The 24,072-nt window shown below is 36.2% G+C and overlaps 1 protein-coding gene and 1 long non-coding RNA gene across 15 annotated transcripts in view; both read left to right on the top strand.

Annotated features, from left to right (window-relative positions):
* Nucleotides 1-24,072, top strand: part of LOC309961523 — a 443,244-nt gene that overhangs the window by 224,589 nt on the left and 194,583 nt on the right. The window lies entirely within an intron of this gene.
* CLOCK (clock circadian regulator) overlaps nt 1-24,072 on the top strand; it is a 134,744-nt gene that overhangs the window by 46,713 nt on the left and 63,959 nt on the right. For 13 of the 14 annotated variants that reach the window (XR_014326189.1, XM_082838899.1, XM_082838910.1 and 10 more), the window contains 2 exons: nt 18,990-19,081; nt 21,142-21,225. The gene's annotated coding sequence lies outside the window, so the exon portion shown is untranslated. The remainder of the gene's footprint in view (nt 1-18,989; nt 19,082-21,141; nt 21,226-24,072) is intronic. The other variant, XM_082838898.1, reaches the window with a different exon arrangement.

The raw sequence follows: 24,072 nt of genomic DNA, 5'->3' as shown, positions 1-24,072 counted from the left end.
GAATGGGGAAGGGGAAGAATAGATGAAACAAGATTGACCATGATTTGATAATTGTTGAAAATGGGTGATGAATATATGGGTTAATAATTATTCTTTTTTACTTTTGTGTATGTTTGAAATTTTCCATAAAAATAGGTTCAAAAATATGTATAACAACTGAAGATTGAAACACAAATATATAAGAATTCAGAAGTTTATAATAATACTTTAAAAAACTCCTCATTTTATTACTCTGAAAATCACTGGTAAATGAAAGAATCAACCATTTATTCTTCATTTTCTGTACAGATTTCATTCCAGGATAACCAAATAGTTAAGAGGGAAAGTTTACTGTTATAGAAAAATCATAGACAATAACAAATGCTGGGAGAATGATAGGATTAGAAATTCACCACAGTGCAATTTCTAATAGAATTATGATCTAGATAATGATCAGTCAATGACTACTAAAGACTTTAGGTGAAAGTCTGTTGAGAAATGGATATAATACAATGCATAGGCCAAAATGGAGTATGCCTCTCTCTGACTGATTAGAACTAAATACTCTCAATAGAATACTAAAAGCAACTATCTAAATACTTTGAAAGTTAATAATAGTCAAATCAAGGGCTTCCCTGGTGGCGCAGTGGTTGAGAGTCCGCCTGCCAATGCAGGGGACACGGGTTCGTGCCCCGGTCCTGGAAGATCCCACATGCCGCGGAGCGGCTGAGCCTGTGAGCCATGGCCGCTGAGCCTGTGCGTCTGGAGCCTGTGCTCCGCAATGGGAGAGGCCGCAAGAGTGAGAGGCCCGCCTACCGCAAAAAAAAAAAAAATAGGCAAATTGAGAAAGGAAGTCATAACTTGAAGACTAGCCTGTATAGTGGTGAATATACCTTTTCTTTCTTTTCATGACCCAGCTTTGACCAAATGGAGGGCTGAATTAGGGAACTGCACAGTGGATGCAGCAATTTAGAGAAACCCCTATTTCTAGACACATGACAAGGAAAAGGAGTACCCCTTTTTTCCCTCCCAAGCCTGCCCTGAGACCATCTCTACCTATAAAGTTACATTGCCAGGTAGCATAAGCACTTTAAAACTCTGAGTGGAAACGATTTCTCTGGTCAGAGGATTTGGGAAAAAGGCCCCTGGAAACTGGAGTATGCTGGGGAAATCTCACAGAGAAGAGAGCTGATGTGAGAGGAGACCCACAAAGGTCCCACCTTACTTATGAGCTACACATGCATGTACAGACCCAAAGGAACACAGCAAAGACAAAGAACTGACCTACAATATAAACCACTGTTCAAATCCCAGACTTGCCTCTGAGCAGTGCATGCAGAGGATAAAGCCAAAAAACATAGCAAAGACTTTGAAAACTGAGCTGACAGTGGTACTGCCACGCTAGAATGCAATATATAACTTGTAGTATAAACTTAAGCAAAAAAAATACCAAATTCTCCAGAAGATGTTTATAAAATCTAGTTTCATAACCTAATATTCAGAATGCCTAGGATATAATCCAAAATTACTTGACATACAAAGAAACAGGAAAATCTGACTTTTTTAAGAGAAAAGACAGTAAATAGATGCCAACCCTGAGATAATTCAGATGGTGGAATTATCAGAAAAAGACTTTAAAGCCGCTGTTATATTATATCCATGGCCCATGAGACAAAAGTGAACAGTTTTGAAGTGAATAGAAAGATAGTTCTCCTCTGAAATAAAAACCATATAAAAGAATCAAGTGATAACATCAGAACTGAAAGGTACGATATATGCAATACAAATTTACTGCATGGGTTCAATAGCAGACTTGAAAAAGATATATCAATAGAAATCTCAAATCGTATCTTCTTTATCAAGGGTATGTCTCTGTTATGTAATACTTGTTAAGTCCAGGTTGTACCCTGTGAAGCCTGGTCATAGGCCTTCTGGCTGTGAATGAGCATGCCATATACATATCCTTTTTTATTCTTAATTACTCTTACTTGCATGCTGCAAATAAAATGTGTCTGTATCAAGGGAGTTCCATCTCCCTTGATACTCCACAGATTCAGATAGGATCTTGGCCTGTGATTTTCCCAGACCTTGTCATTTCAGGTAAGGATCAAGCAGTGAGTCAGTGTGTTAAAAAATAATAATAGTGAACTAAGGAACTTAATATGCTCATGTATTTTTGTTCATTTGAAAACTGAAAGTACATAGGTATAGAAAAGTGGGAATGGACAGTATATATATAAATCATATATTGCAAAATCTTACAATTTAAACAGAGTGAATTTTATCTTAAATAGAAATGTAGTTATAATAATTTTAGTGAAGAAAAAATAGTTCTTGGTGGTAGTTCTCTGAATAATCTGTGGTTCAGAATGCATCTAAACGTATTTGAACTAGTTTTCAGATGGTTGTGAACTTGCTTGACCTACTTGTCTGCACAAAAGCAACCTGGCAGTTTACTCAAGTTTTAATAGGTCAAAACAACTGTCTTTTTTATAAAGTGATTACACTGCAAGAAGAGGAATATTCGTGGCCTTGAAGATTGACATTTTTTGGTTGTATTTTATATGGATCTGGTGGCCTCATCGATGAGGTGTATGTCAAAACATTGTCATTATATTTATACTTATTAATTGTAAGTTATTAAATAGTTCATGAGCTGACCCTAAACCTATTTTGTAATACTACTTAATCAAATTTCTTAACAGGTTCCTGTAGATTTATAGCACTAATAAAATTCTGTACTTCTTTTGGGCTGATATAATTCACTCGCTTTTTCTGGAGATCCATCTCAGAAATTTACATACACTTGCCTTTTAAAAACAAAACATTCCAGATCAGGAAACTTGCTCAAGCCTCTTAGATAGCCTCATCCACCAGAGGACAGACAGCAGGAGCAAGAAGAACTACAATCCTGCAGCCTGTGGAACAAAAAGCACATTCACAGAAAGATGGACAAGATGAAAAGGCAGAGGGCTATGTACTAGATGAAGGAACAAGATAAAACCCCAGAAAAACAAACCAAATGAAGTGGAGGTAGGCAACCTTCCAGAAAAAGAACTCAGAATAATGATAGTGAAGATGATCCAGGACCTCGGAAAAAGAATGGAGGCAGAAATTGAGAAGATGCAAGAAATGTTTAACGAAGACCTAGAAGAATGAAAGAACAAACAAACTGAGATGAACAATACAGTAACTGAAATGAAAACTACACTAGAAGGAATCAATAGCAGAATAACTGAGGCAGAAGAACGGATAAGTGACCTGGAAGACAGAATGGTGGAATTCACTGCTGTGGAACAGAATAAAGAAAAGAAGAATGAAAAGAAATGAAGACAGCCTAAGAGACCTCTGGGACAACATTAAAAGCAACGACATTCACATTATAGGGGTCCCAGAAGGAGAAGAGAGAGAGAAAGGACCCGAGAAAATATTTGAAGAGATTATAGTCGAAACTTCCCTAACATGGGAAAGGAAATAGCCACCCTAGTCCAGGAAGTGCAGAGAGTCCCATACAGGATAAACCCAAGGAGAAACACGCACAAATTGGCACAAATTAAAGACAAAGAAAAATTATTGAAAGCAGCAAGGGAAAAACAACAAATAACATACAAGGGAACTCCCATAGATTAACAGCTGATCTCTCAGCAGAAACTCTACAAGCCAGAAGGAAGTGGCATGACATATTTAAAGTGATGAAAGGGAAGAACTTACAACCAAGATTACCCGGCAAGGATTTCATTCAGATTTGATGGAGAAATCAAACGCTTTACAGACAAGCAAAAGCTAAGAGAATTCAGCACCACCAAACCAGCTCTACAACAAATGCTAAGGAACTTCTCTAAGTAGGAAACACAAGAGAAGAAAAGGACCTAGAAAAGCAAACCCAAAACAATTAAGAAAATAGTCATAGGAACATACATATCGATAATTACCTTAAACGTGAATGGATTAAATGCTCCAACCAAAAGACACAGGCTTGCTGAATGGATACAAAAACAAGACCCATATATATGCTGTCTGCAAGAGACCCACTACAGAACTAGGGACACATACAGACTGAAAGTGAGGGGATGGAGAAAGATATTCCATTCAAATGGAAATCAAAAGAAAGCTGGAGTAGCAATACTCATATCAGATAAAATAGACTTTAAAGTAAAGAATGTTACAAGAGACAAGGAAGGACACTACATAATGATCAAGGGATCAATCCAAGAAGAAGATATAACAATGATAAATATATATGCACCCAACATAGGAGCACCTCGATACATAAGGCAACTGCTAACAGCTATAAAAGAGGAAATCGACAGTAACACAATAATAGTGGGGGACTTTAAAACCTCACTTACACCAATGGACAGGTCTTCCAAACAGAAAATTAATAAGGAAACACAAGCTTTAAATGACACAATAGACCAGATAGACTTAATTGGTATTTATAGGACATGCCATCCAAAAACAGCATATTACACTTTTTTCTCAAATGTGCACAGAACATTCTTCAGGATAGATCACATCTTGGGTCACAAATCAAGCCTCAGTACATTTAAGAAAATTGAAATTGTATCAAGCATCTTTTCTAACCACAACACTATGAGATTAGAAATCAATTACAGGGAAGAAAACGTAAAAAACACAGACACATGGAGGCTAAACAGTACGTTACTAAATAACCAAGAGATCACTGAAGAAATCAGAGGAAGTCAAAAAATACCTAGAGACAAATTACAATGAAAACACGATGATCCAAAACCTATGGGATGCAGCAAAAGCAGTTCTAAGAGGAAAGTCTATAGCAATACAAACCTACCTCAAGAAACAAGAAAAATCTCAAATAAACAATCTGACTTTACACCTAAAGGAATTAGAGAAAGAAGGAAAAAAAAAACCCAAAGTTAGCAGAAGGAAAGAAATCATAAAGATCAGAAATAAATGAAATAGAAACAAAGAAAGCAGTAGCAAAGATCAATAAAACTAAAAGCTGGTTCTTTGAGAAGATAAACACAAGTGATAAACCATTAGCCAGACTCATCAAGAAAAAGAGGGAGAGGACTGAAATTAATAAAATTAGACATGAAAAAGGAGAAGTTACAACAGACACCGCAGAAATACAAAGCATCCTAAGAGACTATTGCAAGCAATTCTATGCCAATAAAATGGACAACCTGGAAGAAATGGACAAATTTTAGAAAGGTATAACCTTCCAAGACTGAACCAGGAAGAAATAGAAAATATGAACAGACCAATCACAAGTAATGAAATTGAAACTGTGATTAAAAATCTTCCAGCAAACAAAAGTCCAGGACCAGATGGCTTCACAGGTGAATTCTATCAGACATTTAGAGAAGAGCTAACACCCATCCTTCTCAAACTCTTCCAAAAAATTGCAGAGGAAGGAACACTCCCGAACTCATTCACTGCAGCCACCATCACCCTGATACCAAAACCAGACAAAGATACGAAAAAAAAAAAAAGAAAATTACAGACCAATATCACTGATGAATACAGATGCAAAAATCCTCAAAAAATACTAGCAGACAAATGTGTGCTCCGGCCTCGGAATACACATTTATTATTAAAAAAATCCAAAAAATCTTTAAAAATCTTTTAAAAAACCAAAAAAAAATTTACAAAAAAAAAATACTAGCAGACAGAATCCAACAACACATTAAAAGGATCATACACCATGATCAAGTGGGATTTATCCCAGGGATGCAAGGATTCTTCAATATATGCAAATCAATCAATGTGATACACCATATTAACAAATTGAAGAATAAAAACCATATAATCATCTCAATAGATGCAGGAAAAGCTTTTGACAAAACTCAAAAACCCATTTATGATAAAAGCTCTCTAGAAAGTGGGCATAGAGGGAACCTACCTCAACATAATGAAGGCCATATACGACTAACCCACAGCAAATGTCATTCTCAATGGTGAAAAACTGAAAGCATTTCCTCTAAGATCAGGAACAAGACCAGGATGTCCACTCTCACCACTCTTATTCAACATAGTTTTGGAAGTCCTAGCCACGCCAATCAGAGAAGAAAAAGAAATAAAAGGAATACAAATTGGAAAAGAAGTAACGCTGTCACTGTTTGCAGATGACATGATACTATACATAGAGAATCCTAAAGATGCCACCAGAAAACTACTAGAGCTAATCAATAAATTTGGTAAAGTAGCAGGATACAAAATTAATGCACAGAAATCTCTTGCATTCCTATACACTAATGATGAAAAATCTGAAAGAGAAATTAAGGAAACACTTCCATTTACCATTGCAACAAAAAGAATAAAATACCTAGGAGTAAACCTACCTAGGGAGCCAAAGACCTGTATGCAGAAAACTGTAAGACACTGATGAAAGAAATTAAAGATGATACAAACAGATGGAGAGATATATCATGTTTTTGGATTGGAAGAATCAGCATTGTGAAAATGACTATACTACCCAAAGCAATCTACAGATTCATTGCAATCCCTATCAAATTACCAATGACATTTTTTACAGAACTAGAACAAAAAATCTTAAAATTTGTATGGAGACACAAAAGACCCCGAATAGCCAAAGCAGTCTTGAGGGAAAAAAATGGAGCTGGAGGAATCAGAGTCCCTGACTTCAGACTATACTACAAAGCTACAGTAATCAAGACAATATCTTACTGGCACAAAAACAGAAACATAGATCAGTGGAACAGGATAGAAAGCCCAGAGATAAACCCACTCACCTGTGGTCAACTAATCTATCACAAAGGAAGCAAGAATATACAATTGAGAAAAGACAGTCTCTTCAATAAGTGGTGCTGGGAAAACTGGACAGCTACATGTAAAAGAATGAAATTAGAACACTCCCTAACACCATATACAAAAATAAACTCAAAATGGATTAGAGACCTAAATGTAAGACCGGACACTATAAAACTCCTAATGGAAAACATAGGAAGAACACTCTTTGACATAAATCACAGCAAGATCTTTTTTCATCCACCTCCTAGAGTAATGGAAATAAAAACAAAAATAAACAAATGGGACCTAATGAAAGTTAAAAGCTTTTGCAAAGTAAAGGAAACTACAAACAAGACGAAAAGACGACCCTCAGAATGGGAGAAGATATTTGCAAATGAATGAACAGACAACGAATTAATCTCCAAAATATATAAACAGCTCATGCAGCTCAATATTAAAGAAACAAACAACCCAATCCAAAAATGGGCAGAAGACCTAAGTAGGCATTTCTCCAAGGAAGACATACAGATGGCCAACAAACACATGAAAAGCTGCTCAACATCACTAATTATTAGAGAATTGCAAATCAAATGTACAATGAGGTATCACCGCACACCAGTTAAAATGGGCATCATCAGAAAATCTACAAACAACAAATGCTGGAGAGGGTGTGGAGAAAAGGGAACCCTCTTGCACTGTTGGTGGGAATGTAAATTGTTACAGCGACTATGGAGGTTACTTAGAAAAACTAAAAATAGAATTACCATATGATCCAGCAATCCCACTACTGGGCATATCCCAGAGAAAACCATAATTCAAAAAGACACATGCACCCCAGTGTTCTTTGCAGCAGTATTTACAATAGCCAGGTCATGGAAGCAACCTAAGTGTCCATCGATAGACGAATGGATAAAGAAGATGTGGTACATATGTACAATGGGATATTACTCAGCCATAAAAAGGAACGAAATTGGGTCATTTTAGAGATGTGGATGAATCTAAAAACTGTCATACAGAGTAGAATAAGTTAGAAAGAGAAAAACAAATATCGTATATTAACGCATATATGTGGATCCTAGAAAAATGGTACAGATGAACCAGTTTGCAGGGCAGAAATTGAAACACAGATGTAGAGAACAAATGTATGGACGCCAGGGGGGCGAAAGCATTGGGGGGGGGGTGGAGTGGTGGTGTGATGAATTGCGAGATTGGGATTGACATATATACTCTAATATGTATAAAATGGATAACCAATAAGAACCTGCTGTATAAAAAAATAAATAAAATTTTTAAAAAAACAAGAAATAACAAGAAAGTAATAATACCAGAGCAGAAAACAAGCTCTTCTCTGAAAACCAGAAGGGGAGCTTCTGTCTTCTCAATCCTGAAAAAGAAAATTAAAAAAATAAAGCATTCCACAAAGGCTGGGATTGATCAATCTTGTTTCGACATTTGTTTGATACTTATAAATTATGCCATTTTTGTATATGGTGTAGCCCATTAAATAATTGTCCAAAAAGGAAAGTATGCTCACATATTCATTTGGACGTTAAAACTTTTGCCATTCGGAAAAGTATCCATAGAGCCTGTTGCTTATAGCAATCAAGTTTGACCTTCAGTTGCAGTTGAACTCATGCAACTGGAATTCTCATCTACATTATTTTTCAATTCCCTTGAAGAAACGTGAAAGGAAAAGATAGTTCAGATAGTTATGAACTTCTGAATGGTGATATAGTCTTTTATGTGTTGATAGATCAAATTATTTAACGTTTATCCCCCAAAGATACTTTGTGTTCCCCAAAGAGATTTCTTGGGTCATGGGATGTGGTAGGCAGAATAATGGCCTTTCAAAGATGTCCATATCCTAAGTTGCTAGAAACTGTGACTATGTTAGGTTAAATGACCTTATAATGGGAAGATTGTCTTGGATTATCTGGGTGGGCCCAGTGTAATCAGAAGGGTCTTAATAAGGGAAGAGGGAAGCAAAAGAGATGGCAGCCTGAGGAGGACTTGGTCTGCTGATGGATTTGAAGATTGAGGAGATCCATGAGCCAAGGAATGCAGGCAGCCTCTAGAAGCTTGTAAAGGCAGGGAAACATATTTTTCTGTTCAAGTTTCCAGAAAGAAATGCAGCCCTGCTGGCACCTTGAGTTTAGCCCAGTAAGACCTGTGTTGGACTCTGACCTACAGAACTGGGAGATAATAAATTTGTGTTGTTTTCTTCCATTAAGGTTGTAGTAATTTGTTACAGCAGCCACAGGAAACTAATACATGGTACCTCTGTTTAGTTTTCCACTAACATGCGTTTTACATGTTGATTAATTGAATCCTAATGTGAATGACAATGTGATTTCCTGCAAAGATCAATTTTAGTTTAGTATACTAAGAAATCATTTGTGTTGATAATATGCTGGACACTGATGGGCAGACCTTTGTGTACCCAGGGATCTTTAGTTTCTCCTTCACAGGAATTGGTGACATGTTTAGTGTGGCCAGAGAATAAGGAGTATGTATACAGTGAAGGTGGGGTGGGAGATGAGGCTGGAGAGAGAGAATGAAGCTAGAAAGGAAAATTGGTGTCTTATAATGTGGCAGAGCAAGTGATCTTCAGAAGCCGTGGTTTCCTTCCACCTGTTCTTTAATATTTGTATTATTTGTGCCTCTATTAGTAAATGCTGTAAATAAGTTGGAATTATAAGATGTTTTTATTATCAGCTTGACTTGAGCCGTATTAGAGTTGTAAGCAGGTTGCATTTTGCCACAGAATGGCTCATGGAATGGCTTATCTATATGTTAAATATACAAAGGAATCAATGGCAAAAAGGAAGCCTAGAGTTTAGACAAACATGAAAAAGAATTGTTTCTGATAAGGAATAATGAACAACCTGACCAACAGAGACTGTTACTATCTCAACCTGACCAACAGAGACTGTTACTATCTCTGATGTCCCCTGACCATCTCAGATAAACTTGCCTTGCTCCTTCGAACCTTTTATGGGATGAGAAACTGTAAGTGCTCAGCAACGATTAGGAGGCTAGGACAGGTTAAAAAAAAAAAAAAAGACATAAATAAATAAATTAGAGCTATATGGCCAGTTAGAAAAAAATGCTTGTGGTTTTTTGTTTTTTGTTTTTTTTTTGATGGGTTTGAATCAAGCAGATCACATGCTATCCTAGCCCTTGTGTGAGATTCAGAGGGATAAAGTGCTTGAAATTGAAAATATGGAGGGGGGGCGTGTGATTATTGCTAATGGTGAATTCTAGAGTAACTCCAGGGGAATGAGTGGGAGGTAAGTGCAGGATTGTTGGAGGAGAGGAGATCAGGGAATTGACTGGCCAAGATGTTGGGAGGATCATTTATGTAGATATCAAAATCAAAAACAACTACAAAAGAGGTATTGGAGAGAGACAGCCCTCAGAGAAAGAGGGCTTATTCTGGGGAGTTATGAATGCTTACAACAAGCAAATGGAAATAACTGATATAGTCTGGGGGCATGAGATTCAAAGCTGGGGAATTTAGGGAGGGAGAAAAAGAATAATTCAGAAATGACAATGAGGCCCTCACACCAGGGCCTTGACATATGAGACATGGGAGAGAAGAACAGCTATCACTTGAAAAGCCTGGAGGTAGAGCAGAACTTCTGGAGGAGAACAAGAGATCTGTTGGTGCAGGAAACATGAAGCGAGTGTACAACAGCAATATCGAGGAAGTAGGATATTTTGCTAATGGTATACTGTGAGTTCCAGAGGACACAATGAAAGGATTTTGGAAATTGGGAAAGAAAGGGGAAAGGGGTCAATGTGGGGATATGCAGAGTATATAGGGACAAGAGTCTAGGTGATGGGGGGTGACCTGAGAGTCTTGGGCCTCTCTTGGTGACTGAAATAAAAGGAAAGTAGGGCATAATGGGATTAGTCCTGGTGGTTTCCTAGGTAGATTATTGTAAATATGGAGGGAGAGAGGGTTTGGGAAAGGCAGATTTATCAAGAGCAGCCAGAGATTTTAGACCTGTATTAAATTTCTGTTGTCATAGAACAAGAAACTTAGAAACTACCACAAACTTAATGGCTTAAAACAGTACAAATTTATTATCTTACTGTTCTGCAGCTTAGAAGTTCCACAAGGGTCTCATTGGGCTAAAAGCAAGGCATCAGTAGGGCTGCATTCCTTTCTGGAAGCTCCAGAGGAGAATGTTTCCTTGTGTTTTCAAGCTTCTAGAAGCTGCCCCTATTCCTTGGCTTGTGGCTCTTCTTTCACCATCAAAACCAGCAACACTGCATCCTTCTGACTTTTCTGTCTCACAGCTCTCTGACCACAGCCAGGAAAGGTCTTCTGCTTTTAAAGACTCATGTGATTACATTGGACCACCCAGATAATCCAGCATAAACTACTCATCTCAAAATCTTTAACCTTGATCGCATCTGCATAGTCCTTTTTTGAAACATATTCACAGGTTTCAGGGATTAGGGCGTGGCCCATTTAGTGGGGCCTTTATTCTGCCTACCACAGGGTCCCGTCTTCCTGTGGATACTAGTGTGAGGCCTGGTGCAGGGTGGTATAGGTTCAGGGTTACGGTACATGGTTCAGTGTGTAGTTCACATTGAGACTCAAGCTTGGGCTCTTCCTGCAGCTTCAGATCTTTTATGGGGCTCATTTGAGGCTGGGGACAGTCTCAGGCCTCAGTCTCATCTCAAAAAAGGGTTAAGGTGCTCATGTATTCTGTGGACCAGATCAGTCCATCACATGAAGAGGGAGCTCAGACATTATTTGAATTTGAATAATTGCAGTAGTCTTGTGTGCCACTAAGAGAGCTGTATTAATTTTTCAGTTTTTGTTTACTTAATGAGGCTTCAAAAATACCTCACGTCTAGACATCTGACAGTCTAGAATTTTGGTAGCGTTTGATGTTTGTATTGAGCAAGCATCTTCTTTGGTTCTAAGAGGTCTGGTTCATGAGACTTTGATGTGAGGTGTGTTTCTTGTTCTTACTGTCAATTTTAAATTTAAGTTGGTCTTAGAAACTGCTGTAGAGTCAAGAATGTTTTTCATCTTGCTAATGTTTTATATAGAGGTGGACTGATGTTCCCATTCAGTATTGAATAAATTGAGAACTGTTACATTTCATCTTTACTCATACATTAAATAATTAATTTTAGAAGTATTTCAGTCTTTTTTTTACAAGTTAAAATTGTTCTCTTAGAAATACTGACCTTTTTAGCTATAACACAAACAGTAATCTGCAGAAGCAAGTTTGAATTTTTCATAAATGGTGATAAATATAGTTAAGGATTGTTGGGTTTTCTATTATGCCAGTCAATTAAATTTCAGCACTACTTTTAATTAATGTTAATAGATCCATCCGTCCCAGAAAGATCTGTGATATCAGATTGAACTAACCTAAATTCCAAAGTAGGTCAGTGGGTCAATAGGTTATTAGGTTAGAAAAGGGTTTATTGTGGTTTCCATTTTTTAAGCCCAGGTTCTTGAGTTAAACCTTTTTAATGAATAATTTAAAAATTATCAATAATTAGATGAAATTTAAAGTTTTTTCTTTAAGTTACATGAACAGTACATAGGAAAATAGTCTCTGTTACTCATGTTTTTTAATAGTAATGTGTTACTTTGTTACTCATGTTTTGTTCTCTGGAATGGATAACATGTATCTTATGTTCTTATGGTAGCCAGGACTCTAGTATTGGACAATTAAAAGAAAACATTCAAAAGGCAGAAGTTAAGTTTTTCTGATTATAAAATAATACATGTTCTTGGAAAAATTTTAGCAAGTGCTAAAGAAAAACGAAAAATGGAAAAAATCCATAAGCAAATTACTCAGGAATAACAACAGTTGGTACTTAAACATATTTGGATTTATGTTTGATACATTTTAATGCCACTGTTAACTGCTGTTGGATGTTTAAATCTTCCAAGCTTTACTATTTTAAATAATAGTGCAATGAATATAAAACTTTGGCTACATCTCTGATTATTTCCTTTTTTTTCAAAATGAAATTACTAGATCAAAGGACGTAAGTGCTTGAATTATTGACACTTCTCATCAAACTTTTTTTAAGAAAGGGAGTCCTAATTTACTCTCTTAAAGCATTGTTCAGTGTCTATTTCATATCTCCATCACCAAACTAATCAAACTGTTACTAAATGTAATAGACACTTTAGAGTCACTTTCTTCTCCACAGTGCAATGTTGGCATTGTCAACTTCTTAAAGCACTCTTTTCCTTTAATTTTACTGACAAATAATCCTTCCTGGCTTTCTTCTATATCTTTGGTCCTTTTCCATCTAGTTGATACTATTATTAACACTAATCATACTTAAAATTTATTGAGCATTTGCTGTTTTCTATATACTGTCCAAACGTGTAACATAGTTAATCCTCAAAAGAACTGTATGTGGTAGGTACTACTATTATCTCCATTTTAGAAATGAAAAAAATGATGCACAGAGATTTAGTGACTAGTCTCAGACTCACAGCTAATAAAGGGGCTGATCTATAATTCACACCCAGGAAATGTTTCTAGAGCCATTTCTTTACATTGTTGCTCTGCCGCCTCCCCATTTTACTAGCTACTCTTCTGCCTGTCTGTAAAATACTAATTTTTCATCAGGTTTCAGTCTTAGCCATTTTCCCCTAATTTTATATGTTTTTCCTAGAGAAGCCCATCTAATCATTATCTTTAATTTACCTATTTACGTCGATGGCTCCCACTTTACATCTTTACCCAGTTCTTTCCTGAATGCCAAACCCACATTTCCAACTGCCTACTGGACATTTTTCCTCTTGTATGTCCCATAGATATCTTAAACATAACATGTCTAAAACTGAATCCATTATTAAAAGTGTTTGTGAGGTATTTGTTACATAGTGATTAAGAGCATAGCTCAGGCTAAACTGTCAGGGTTCCTATCTTAGCTTTACTGCTGATCTTGGCCAGCTTACCTGTTCTCTTTGTGTTTCAGTTTCCTCATCTGTAAAATGGAGATAATAATAGAGCCTGCCTCATATGATTGTTGAGTCTTAAATGAGAGAAAACTTTAAAGAATGCCCAATACGTAGTAAATGTTCAATAAATGTTAGCCACTGCTTTCAACATCTTTCCCTCACACTACCCTCCAACTTACTCCTCCTGTGTTACCTGTCAACCCACAGATGTGTCCAAGCCAAAATTTGAGTGATATTCTTGACTGCTTCCTGCCCCCAGCTTCTGTTAATCAGTCACCAGATTGTCTAGTCATCTCAGGATCTATTAAAATTCCTATATTTCTTTTTATAATCTCTGCTTCTGTATTATTTTACCTGAACTATTATAATGCTCTGCTTCTACTAGTCTCTCTAATTCTAGTCGAGCCTACTTCCATTCCATTCTCTGTGTTGTAGCCAGTATGATGGTTCAAAAGAACAAATGTCTATTAATGTCACTTTCCTGCTTAAAACCTTTCAATGTCTTTGTTGAGGGGGCGGAGGTGTTGGGAGTTACCTTCATGTGACCTTTCACGATCTACTCACCTCACCATTATCATCTCTTACGACAACCTCTGTTACCCCCTGTCCTTAGGTTTTTGCCCTAATCATACGAAACTACTTGTAGTATTCTAAAATCACAGTTCCTTCTCATGTCTCCAGACCTTTGCATATGCTGTTCTTTTGGCATAGATCAAATTTCTCTCTCTCTTTGCCTGGTGAACTGTTATTTTATTCTTCAGATCTCAGCTTACGTATCAGTTCTCCAGGAGGCTTCTTTAACTTCTTTGTCACTCCCAGTGTGTTCAGAGAGCACTTTGTGGGTTCTCTGGGAAGTGCCTCAAATGTAGTGGCTGTGTCTATTTCACCGTTTCCAAACTACAGTCAGCGTCGTATCGGACACTTACTTGTATTGGTACTCAGTAAATATTTGCTGAATGATAAATATATGAAGTAGAATTTTTAAGGAATCACTAATATTTAACTATAATATGTTTTTACTTAAGTTTCTTTGATTTCTAGCCAGGAATAATTTTTACATTTATTAGCCATTTGTTTTCTTCGTGGCTCCTCGTTTAGCTATACTCTTTGTTGTTTGTTTGTTTGTTTTTAGCTGGGTTTTAACCTTTTTTCAGATAACTTTTAGAGACCCTTATATGGTAAAAATATTAACCTTTTGAAGTGCTGCAAATATTTAAGCCTTTTATTTTGGCTTTAAAGGGGGAGTTTCCATTTGTGTTTATTTGGTTAATAATTGGTATCCCTATATATTATTATCCTTAAGTCTTCACAACAGTTGCCTTAGGTAAGAAATCTGAGGCTTAGGATAACTAAGTAAATTGTCCAAAGATTTTCATCCATGCTTTTCTGGCTGTAAACTCATGGTCTTAACTTCTATACTTACTCCTCCAGCATGCTGGATTTGTTAGGTGCTTTAATTCTGACGAGTAACTTGATCCCAAAGTACTTAAAACCAAGTAGGGCAGTAGGATATGCTTCTGAATTTTGCTTCATGCACATTTTAGGAATTAAGTTCTATTGCTCCGGTGTTTTTGACTCAGACCTCTTACTTTTATTTGAGTCCGTAATCTCCAGGGATTTTTTTCTTGTTGCCATCAAAAAAATCCCTTTTTTGTACTCAAAAATACCCCCTCTTTTTTTTTGCTATCAAAAATATCCCTCCTTCTTGCTGTCATATTATATATACAGCAGATTCTTGGTGTTTTAAAAAAATTCTAGAATGGACATTGGATGGGTCAAGCAAAGTATGAGGGTAAAGTTTTGCATTAACTTTGGTGTGGCAAGGTTGGGTTGGTCTCGGTTAATTCAGTTATTCACAATGATTATTGAGTTTTTAGTATTTGTCAAATATTCTGACAGGTCCTAATAATAGATGAATAAGTGAAGCTTCACTCCTGCTTCGAAGGAGCTCATGATTTAGAAGAATGTTAAGAATGAGAATGTTATAGTGATATCTCAGTTCTACAATGAGAAATAGTAAGAATACAGCAATTCCTGATTTTCCTTGTTAGTGAAAACATTTCTATCCGAAACTGACAAGTTCCTGAAGTTCTTTCCACACCAGAAACTTTACTTTTTGATTAAATTTATTCCTAAGTGTTTTATCCTTTTGATGCTCTTATAGATGACATTGTTTTCTTAATTTCCTTTTCAGATTGTTTGTTGTTAGTGTATACAGAAATGCAACTGATTTTTGTATATTTATTTTGTGTCCTGCTATTTTTTTTTTTTTTTTTTTTTTTTGCGGTACGCGGGCCTCTCACTGTTGTGGCCTCTCCCGTTGCGGAGCACAGGCTCTGGACGCGCAGGCTCAGCGGCCATGGCTCACGGGCCCAGCCGCTCCGCGGCATGTGGGATCTTCCCGGACCGGGGCACGAACCCGTGTGCCCTGCATCGGCAGGCGGACTTTCAACCACTGCGCCACCAGGGAAGCCCCCTGTGTCCTGCTATTTGATGTTTATTAGCTCTAACAGTTTTTTTTTGCTAGACTCTTTAGGGCTTTCTACATATAAGATCATGTCATCTGCGAAGAGAGATAATTTTACTTCAAACTTTCCAATTTTGATTTCTTTCACTTCTTGCTTAATTGTTCTAGATAGTACTGTGTTGAATACAAGTAGCGAGAGTGGCCATTCCTGCCTTGTTCCTCTAATCTTAGAGGAAAAGCTTTCAATTTTTCACTGTTGAGCATGATGTTAGCTGTGGAGCTTTTCATATATGGCTTTTATTATCTTGAGAAAATTGCTATCTATCTCTTGTTTATTTAGTGTTTTTACCATGAAAAGGTACTGAATTATGTCAAATGCTTTTTCTGCATTAACTGATACGATCGTGTGATTTTAATACTTTGTTCCTTAATGTGGTGTGTCACATTAACTGATTTTTGTATGTAGAACCGTCCTTGTACCCCAAGGATAAATCCCACTTGGTCATGGTGTATGATCCTTTTAATATGCTATTAAATTTGGTTTGTTAATATTTTGTTGAGAATTTTTGCATATATATTTATCAGGGATATTGTAGTTTTTCCTTGTGCAGTCTGTCTGGCTTTGGTGTCAAGGTAATGTTGGCTTCATAAAATAAGCTTGGAGGTGTTCCTTTCCCTTCAGGTTTTTTTTTTTTTTTTTTTTTTAACATCTTTATTGGAATATAATTGCTTTACAATGGTATGTTAGTTTCAGCTTCACAACAAAATGAATCAGTTATATATATACATATATTCCCATATCTCTTCCCGCTTGCGTCTTCCCTTCAGTTTTTTGGAGGGGTTTGAGCAGGATTGGTGCTAATTAATTCTTCTTTACATGTTTGGTATAATTCTTCAGTGAATGTTTGGTCCTGGCTTTTCTTTGTTGGGAGGTTTTTGATTACTGATTCAATTTTCTTATTAGTTATAGGTATGCTAAGATTTTCTATTTCTTCATGATTCAGTCTCGATAGGTTCTATATTTCTAGGAATTTATCTGTTTCCTCTAGATTATCCAGTTTATTGGCATTTAATTGTTCATGATAGTTTATTATGATCCTTTGTATTACTTGGTATCAGTTGTAATGTTGCCTCTTTTTGTTGTTCTTTGCTAAAAACACTTTTTTTCTGTTGTTTTATTTATGCTCTATTTTGTTTCTGCTTTAATCTTTATTATTTCCTTCCTTCTGCTAACTGTGGGCTTTTTCTGGTTCCTTGAGGTATAAAGTTAGGTTCTTTATATTTGACATCTTTCTTCTTTTTCAATGTAGTATTTACCACTATAAACTTCCCTCTTAATGATGCTTTTGCTGCATCCCATAAGTTTTGATGTTTTGTGCTTTTGTCTCAAAATATTTTCTAATTTCCATTTTGATTTCTTCTTTGACCCATTGATTGTTCAAGAATGTGTTTAATTTCTACATGTTTTGAATTTTCCAGTTTACCTTATACTACTGATTTCTAGTTTTATTCCATTGTGGTCAGAAAAGATATTTGATAAAGCATTTCAATCTTCTTAAATTTGTTAAGACTTGTTTTGCTACCTGATGTGATCCATCCTGGTGAATGTCCCCTGTGCATTTAAGGAAAATGTGTATTCTGCTCCTGTTGGGTGGAATGTTCTGTTAAGTCCATTGGTCTTTAGTGTTGTTCAAGCCATCCGTTTTCTTATTGACCTTCTCTGTCTAGGGTTCTGTCCATTATTGAAACTGGGGTATTGAAATTTCCTACTATTACTGTGTTGTTGTCTGTTCCTCAGTTCAGTTCTGTCAATCTTTGCTACAAATATTTGGGTGCTTTGATGTTGGGTGTATATATATCTATAATTGTTATATTTTCCTGATAAATTTGACCGTTTTATTGTATAATGTTCTTTTTGTCTCTTGTGACAGTTTTTTACTTAAAGTCTATTTTGTCTGATGTAAGTATGGCCATTTGTGCTTTCTTGGTTACCATTTGCATGGAATATCTTTTTCCAGTCTTTTAGTCTCTGTGTGTCCTTAAATCTAAAGTGAGTCTTGTAGATAGCATGTAGTTGGATCTTGTTTTTTTATCCGTTTACCTACTTTGTCTTTTGACTGGCAACTTTAATTCATTTGCATTTAAAGTAATTACTGACAGGGAAGGACTTATTGTTATTTTGTTCATTGTTTTTGTCTGTCTTGTAGCTTTTTGTCACTTTTTTCCTGTCTTGTCTTCCTTTGTGTTTCATTGTTTTCTTTTAGTGACATGCTTTGATTCTTTTCTCATTTCCTTTTGTGTATCCTGTATAGATGTTTTCTTTGTGCTTACCATGGGTCTACATAAAACATCTTATAGATTTAACAATCTATTTTAAGCTGATAACAATTTAACTTCAAAAACGCTACTCTTTTACTTCTCTCCCCCACCATACTTTATCTCCGTCACAAATTGCATCTTTTTATATTCATTATATATGAGTATTCATTAACACATATGTGTGTATTCATTAACATATTTTCATAGCTATACTTATTTTTATACTTTTGTCTTTTAACTTCTATAGTAGAATTAAAAGTAATTGTTGTAGTTTTTTAATTTTTAAGTTATTTTCTTTTAGAGACAATTTATAGAGTTTAGCATTTGTTATATATTGGTTTGGCCAAAAAGTTCATTTGGGTTTTTCCATAAGATATTACAGGAAAACCCAAACAAACATTTTGGCAAACCCAATATATTTTTGTGACAAAGTTATAAATTTTGTTATGTTTCAAAATTATTTTGAAACCTTCTTCATGATAAATGTCCATATAAGTTGAGTAAATCTAACACATTTTTTTCTGGTTTAAACAGAATTCTGAGACTGATGGTCAGCCATACAGAAGAATACATTGAACTTACAGTTTTCTGAAGAATCAGTTCAAAAGATCCCCAAAATACAAAAGGTAATGAAAGGGTTGTATCTTGGAATGTACTTTGAAATGACACTTGCCCAGGAAAATGGGAATTACAACCAACCTAAGAGAAAAGATTTGAAGATACTGACATTAAGAATTTCCTCAATGAGGACTTCCCCGGTGGCACAGTGGTTAAGAATCCTCCTGCCAAGGCAGGGGACACGGGTTCGAGCCCTGCTCCGGGAAGATCCCACATGCTGCGGAGCAACTAAGCCCGTGTGCCACAACTACTGAGCCTGCGCTCTAGACCCCGAGAGCCACAACTACTGAAGCCTGTGCGCCTAGAGCCCGTGCTCCACAACAAGAGAAGCCACACTGCAACGAAGAGTAGCCCCCGCTTACCGCAACTAGAGAAAACCCGCGCACAGCAACGAAGACTCAACACACCAAAAACAAATAAATAAATTTATTAAAAAAAAAAAAAAAAAGAATTTCCTCAGTGAAATGTCCCAACATGATATCCTTAAAATAAAGTTCACAGATCCCATCCTTAAATATGAGCTGTAGCCAAAGATCACTGGACATTTTAGGAAAGCCTCTTTTGTGAGAGTCAAAGACCAAACCAAAATAGAAAATACCAAGTTAGGGGAAATGGAGACCAGATAGGCAGGTAAAAATGGAAAGAAACACAAAACTGTCATTTAATAGCTTGAGAAATAAGCAGAGATGCTAAATCCATGAACATGAGAGAGAAAAAAATAAGAAATGAAATCAGAAATGGAAAACTCAATGGAAGGGCTAAAAAATGATACTGATGTTGAAAGTAAAGCAAAGAGAAAATGGGAGAGAAAAGATAAGAAAATTGGGGAAACTGTCCAGGATCTCCAATGTTAAAAAAAATAGGAGCTCTAGAAAGAGAATAGAGGGACTAGAGGGGAGAAATACAGAATAGTGAATGATTCAGCAAAACTCTCCAGAAATTAGAGGACACACGTTTACAGGTCGAAAGAGCCCATAGAGTGACCAATGCAGATATGAAAATTAGTCCAAAATAGGGCATATACCTCTTAAATTTTGTTAAACATAAAACTACATCTCTGATAGTTTAGTCCAAGATCTTTTCTCTGCTTTTCCAGCCAGTTGATAAACATGCTGTATTTAAAAGAGAGATAAAGGAAGAGCTTCCAGAATAAGAAAAATAATAGGTCACATATAAGGGATCAGTAATCAGAATAGCTTTGAACTTCTTTCTTCTTCTTCTTTTTTTTTTTTTTTTTTTTGTGGTATGCGGGCCTCTCACTGTTGCAGCCTCTCCCGTTGCGGAGCACAGGCTCTGGACGCACAGGCTCAGTGGCCATGGCTCACGGGCCCAGCCGCTCCGTGGCATGTGGGATCCTCCCGGACCGGGGCAGGAACCCGTGTCCCCCGCGTTGGCAGGTGGACTCTCAACCACTGCGCCACCAGGGAAGCCCAGCTTTGGACTTCCTGATCCCACACTGGAAACTAGAAGACAGTGGAGAAGGGTGTCTCCACTGAAGATAGAAGGGAAAAATGATTTTCCTTCATAATTCTGAGGGAAAAATGATTTCCAACTCAGTATTCAGAATCTAGCTAGACTGTTAATTAAGGATAGACCAATGTTAGTTTTAGACTTGTGATGTCTCAAAAAAATTTATCTGCCATGTTTCCTTTCTTGGGCAGTTAATGTAGGAGGTACTCAACAAAAATAAAGAAGTAAACTAAAAAAAATGAAGCCGTAGGAAGAAACAGGGAATGCAACTTACGTAGAGACCCAGGAAATCACCAAGATGATAGTGAAGAGTGATCCCAAGATTGCAGCTGGTCACCAATTATAGTTATCCATTCCCAGTAGGAGTAGGTCAGAAGGTGCCAGGAGAAATAGCTGCAAAAGATTAAATTGGTAGAATCTGTAATGTATTTGAAGATATTAAGAATAGATTTAGACAAGAGTTTAGGGCTGAATTGTAGATAAGTATTCAGAAAACCAGGTAAATAACAAAACAAAACAATGATTAACTCTAGGGAAAACTATTCCAAAAAACAAATTGTAGTATACCATACGGCTTAACTGTGAATTGTATTTACAGAGTCATAATAATGTTAACTCTGGATATAACCACCTAGCCAAAATCACGGTATTGGAAATTTGGGCAAGCGTGCGTGTATATGAGGTAAGGATGGGGGAGTCAAAGCTAAATTATTATTTTTTATAGTGGAATTCGGTAGATGATGGCTTAAAAAAAAAGACACTTTAGAGAACAAAAGCAAGCACTTTTAATAATTACATTGGGGACAGCTCAAATAAATTGGGAGTGTATAGGCATCCTACCTAAAATAGAAAGAATCAAGAAGTAATAAAGTAAAAGTTATTAGAGATAGGGAGTTAACTACCAAGGGAAACAGTTAAAGAGATGAAAGTGGTTGAAAGTAGGAAATGCGGATCAGAAGACTTCTGATTTTTTAAAAAGTCTTGTAAAACTGGATACTTTAAACTCTGAACAAGTATACATTTGTGAAAATAAACACTTAAGTTTTAAAATGAGAGAGCGGAATGAATTAAAGATGTTGAAACACCAACTGTACACAACTCTGACAAGTGGTTTTTCTGTGAAAGGGAGCAGAAAAGGAGGGCCATTCCTGAAGGGGGTTGCTGGGTCGAGGAAGTTTTTGTCTGTTTTGTTTGTTTTTTAAGGTAAAATACTAAGATGTTGATCAGAATATTCCAGTTATAGAGGGAGAAATTAGTGATGTAGAAATGGAAAGCTTTGAGAAGTGACAGCAGGTGGGACTCAGAGGACAAGATACTGATACTGCATAATTTATTTTTAATGCAGAATGTGTTATATTGTATGTAAGAGTTCTTTTCCAAAGATGGATTGCCAAGCACTGAGATTTTCTGTTAATTATGTGTAATGTTGCGTGCTGAATTTAAAACATACCTGCTTCCATATTTTGCAAAGTTTGAATTGCTTAGAAGGTTTGTTAGTTAATACCTGCCCATGTGATAAATGTTTTAAAACTTGTTTTTAAAATGATGTTTATAAAAAAAAGTGCCATCCTGCCCTCCACTGTGATAAAATAGTAATGGGGTGCTTACTCAGCTGGGAATTCATATCATTGAATGACTTTGAGCTCAAGTTGCTTAAGTAAAGGAGCATTTGATTCCTAGCAGTAACTTGATCCTTTATCATTTAATTTGTAACTGATCCTTTTAAAGACAGATTATTTCATACCATAGTGGTCTATTAATATCAATATTTAAGAAAAACGACTTTTAATAATATTTAGTCTGTATTAGACCATCTACTTGAAATTCCTTGCTGTGAGTAGGGACATCGCATGCCTTCTAAAAATGACTCCTTAGAATCCGTAGCATGAGCAAGTGTGATTCTGCCTAGTCTTTTTTGTGCTGAAAGTGTGAGTCCTAGGATAGACCCCACACAAGACCTTTGGCTGCTCCCACATTACCACTTTGTTTTGTTAAAGTTAATTCAACACCATGTAAAGAAGTCAAGAGGAATCTCCTAACAGTTGCTTTAGAGTACTTAATTGGGCCTATTTCACTTCTTCCTTTATCTTTCCCTTAAATATAGCATGCCTATCAATTGGCTGGAAAAGTAGAGGAAAGATCTTGGACTGAACTATCAGAGATGTAGTTTTATGTTGTTCGGTTAGCTGGACAACAGATAGTGTTTGGAAAAATATTGTTAACCAACAATAGTAAAATAGCTTAATAAAGCATCAGTCTATCTTCTGAAGCGTTTTGGATTCACTTCCCTTATAGTCAGCATGGCCTCTCCTATATAGTATAAGTTCTTATTCTTAGGGTCCTTTTTTCCCTCTAGTTTGCCCTATTTCTACCTTCTGATAATTAAACAAGCATATACTTGCTGCCATATAAGGCTCAGATCTGGTCTTTTAACTTTAAACTGAAACTGTTCTTTTTTTAATTCACGCAAATTGGCTGTGTTACCTTTGCACTGTTCTTTCTGTTCTAGTGATAGAACCAACCTCTGTTATTACCATGATGCTAACTAAGTATGTCTGTTAGATCAGAGGGCTGTACTTAGGCGATCTTTAAAGTCTCTTCTAACTCTAAAATTCTATAATTTTCTGTTCCATCTGCTGATGTTGACCCAGACACTTAAAATCACTATTTTATCCTGGAGTTAGTTCTTTTTATTTTTCCTGACTCCCCCCACTCATTATCTTTTAAGAACTCTTAGCCCTTCACAGTTCTGCTTCTGCAGCCATAACCACATGGGCAACCCAGCATCATTTATCCAGAGTTATTCTCTCTTCCTTTCGTGAATGTACATTTAAAAACAATGATAGAGTATTATAGAGTCTCATGTCCTTTAATATTCTCTCATTTAGTTAGAGTTACACAATAATTTACACTATTTTCTAAACTTTAATTAAAAAATATTCTTGTGCCTCAAAACTGTTAGGATATTTATTAGAGTTAAGGTGGTTATTCAATATTTAACTCATGACTATCAGATGTAAGTATCTTATATGGGTAAAACCTGCTTTATACTTTAGCAAAACTGTATAGAATATAGAGAGATAAATTTTAGGCTTATGACTGAGTTTTAAAGCAGTAAATTTTAATCCCTTCAGTGTGAGTATGAAACTTCATAATAAGGTTCTTCTCTGCTTGACTTGCCTTCACCCCTTTACCACTCCTGTTGTCTCTCACTTTATGCTCTAGTAATTAAAACTTTCAGTTGTAATATGCCTACATTTTTCTCTAATGAGAAAACTCTCTCAAATATGACGCTCTCTCATAAATGCCTGTGCCTTTGCAAATCACTGTTCTTGTGGCTTAGAATCCTTTCAACTATTACCTCTTCCTGTCCTTTAATCTGTTATTTCTCAAACTTAAATAGTCATACAAATCACATGAAGACCTTGTTAAAATGTAGATTTTGCTTCAGTGGGACTAGAGTTGGGATCAAGATTCTGTATTTTAACAAGCTCTCAGATGATGGTCTCTGGAGCACATTTTCAGTAAC

This window comes from Leucopleurus acutus (assembly GCF_964270905.1).
Source record: "Leucopleurus acutus genome assembly, chromosome: 4".
NCBI lineage: Eukaryota > Metazoa > Chordata > Mammalia > Artiodactyla > Delphinidae > Leucopleurus > Leucopleurus acutus.
Note: the sequence above shows the minus strand (reverse complement) of the source record. Positions and strands in the feature narration are given on the sequence as shown.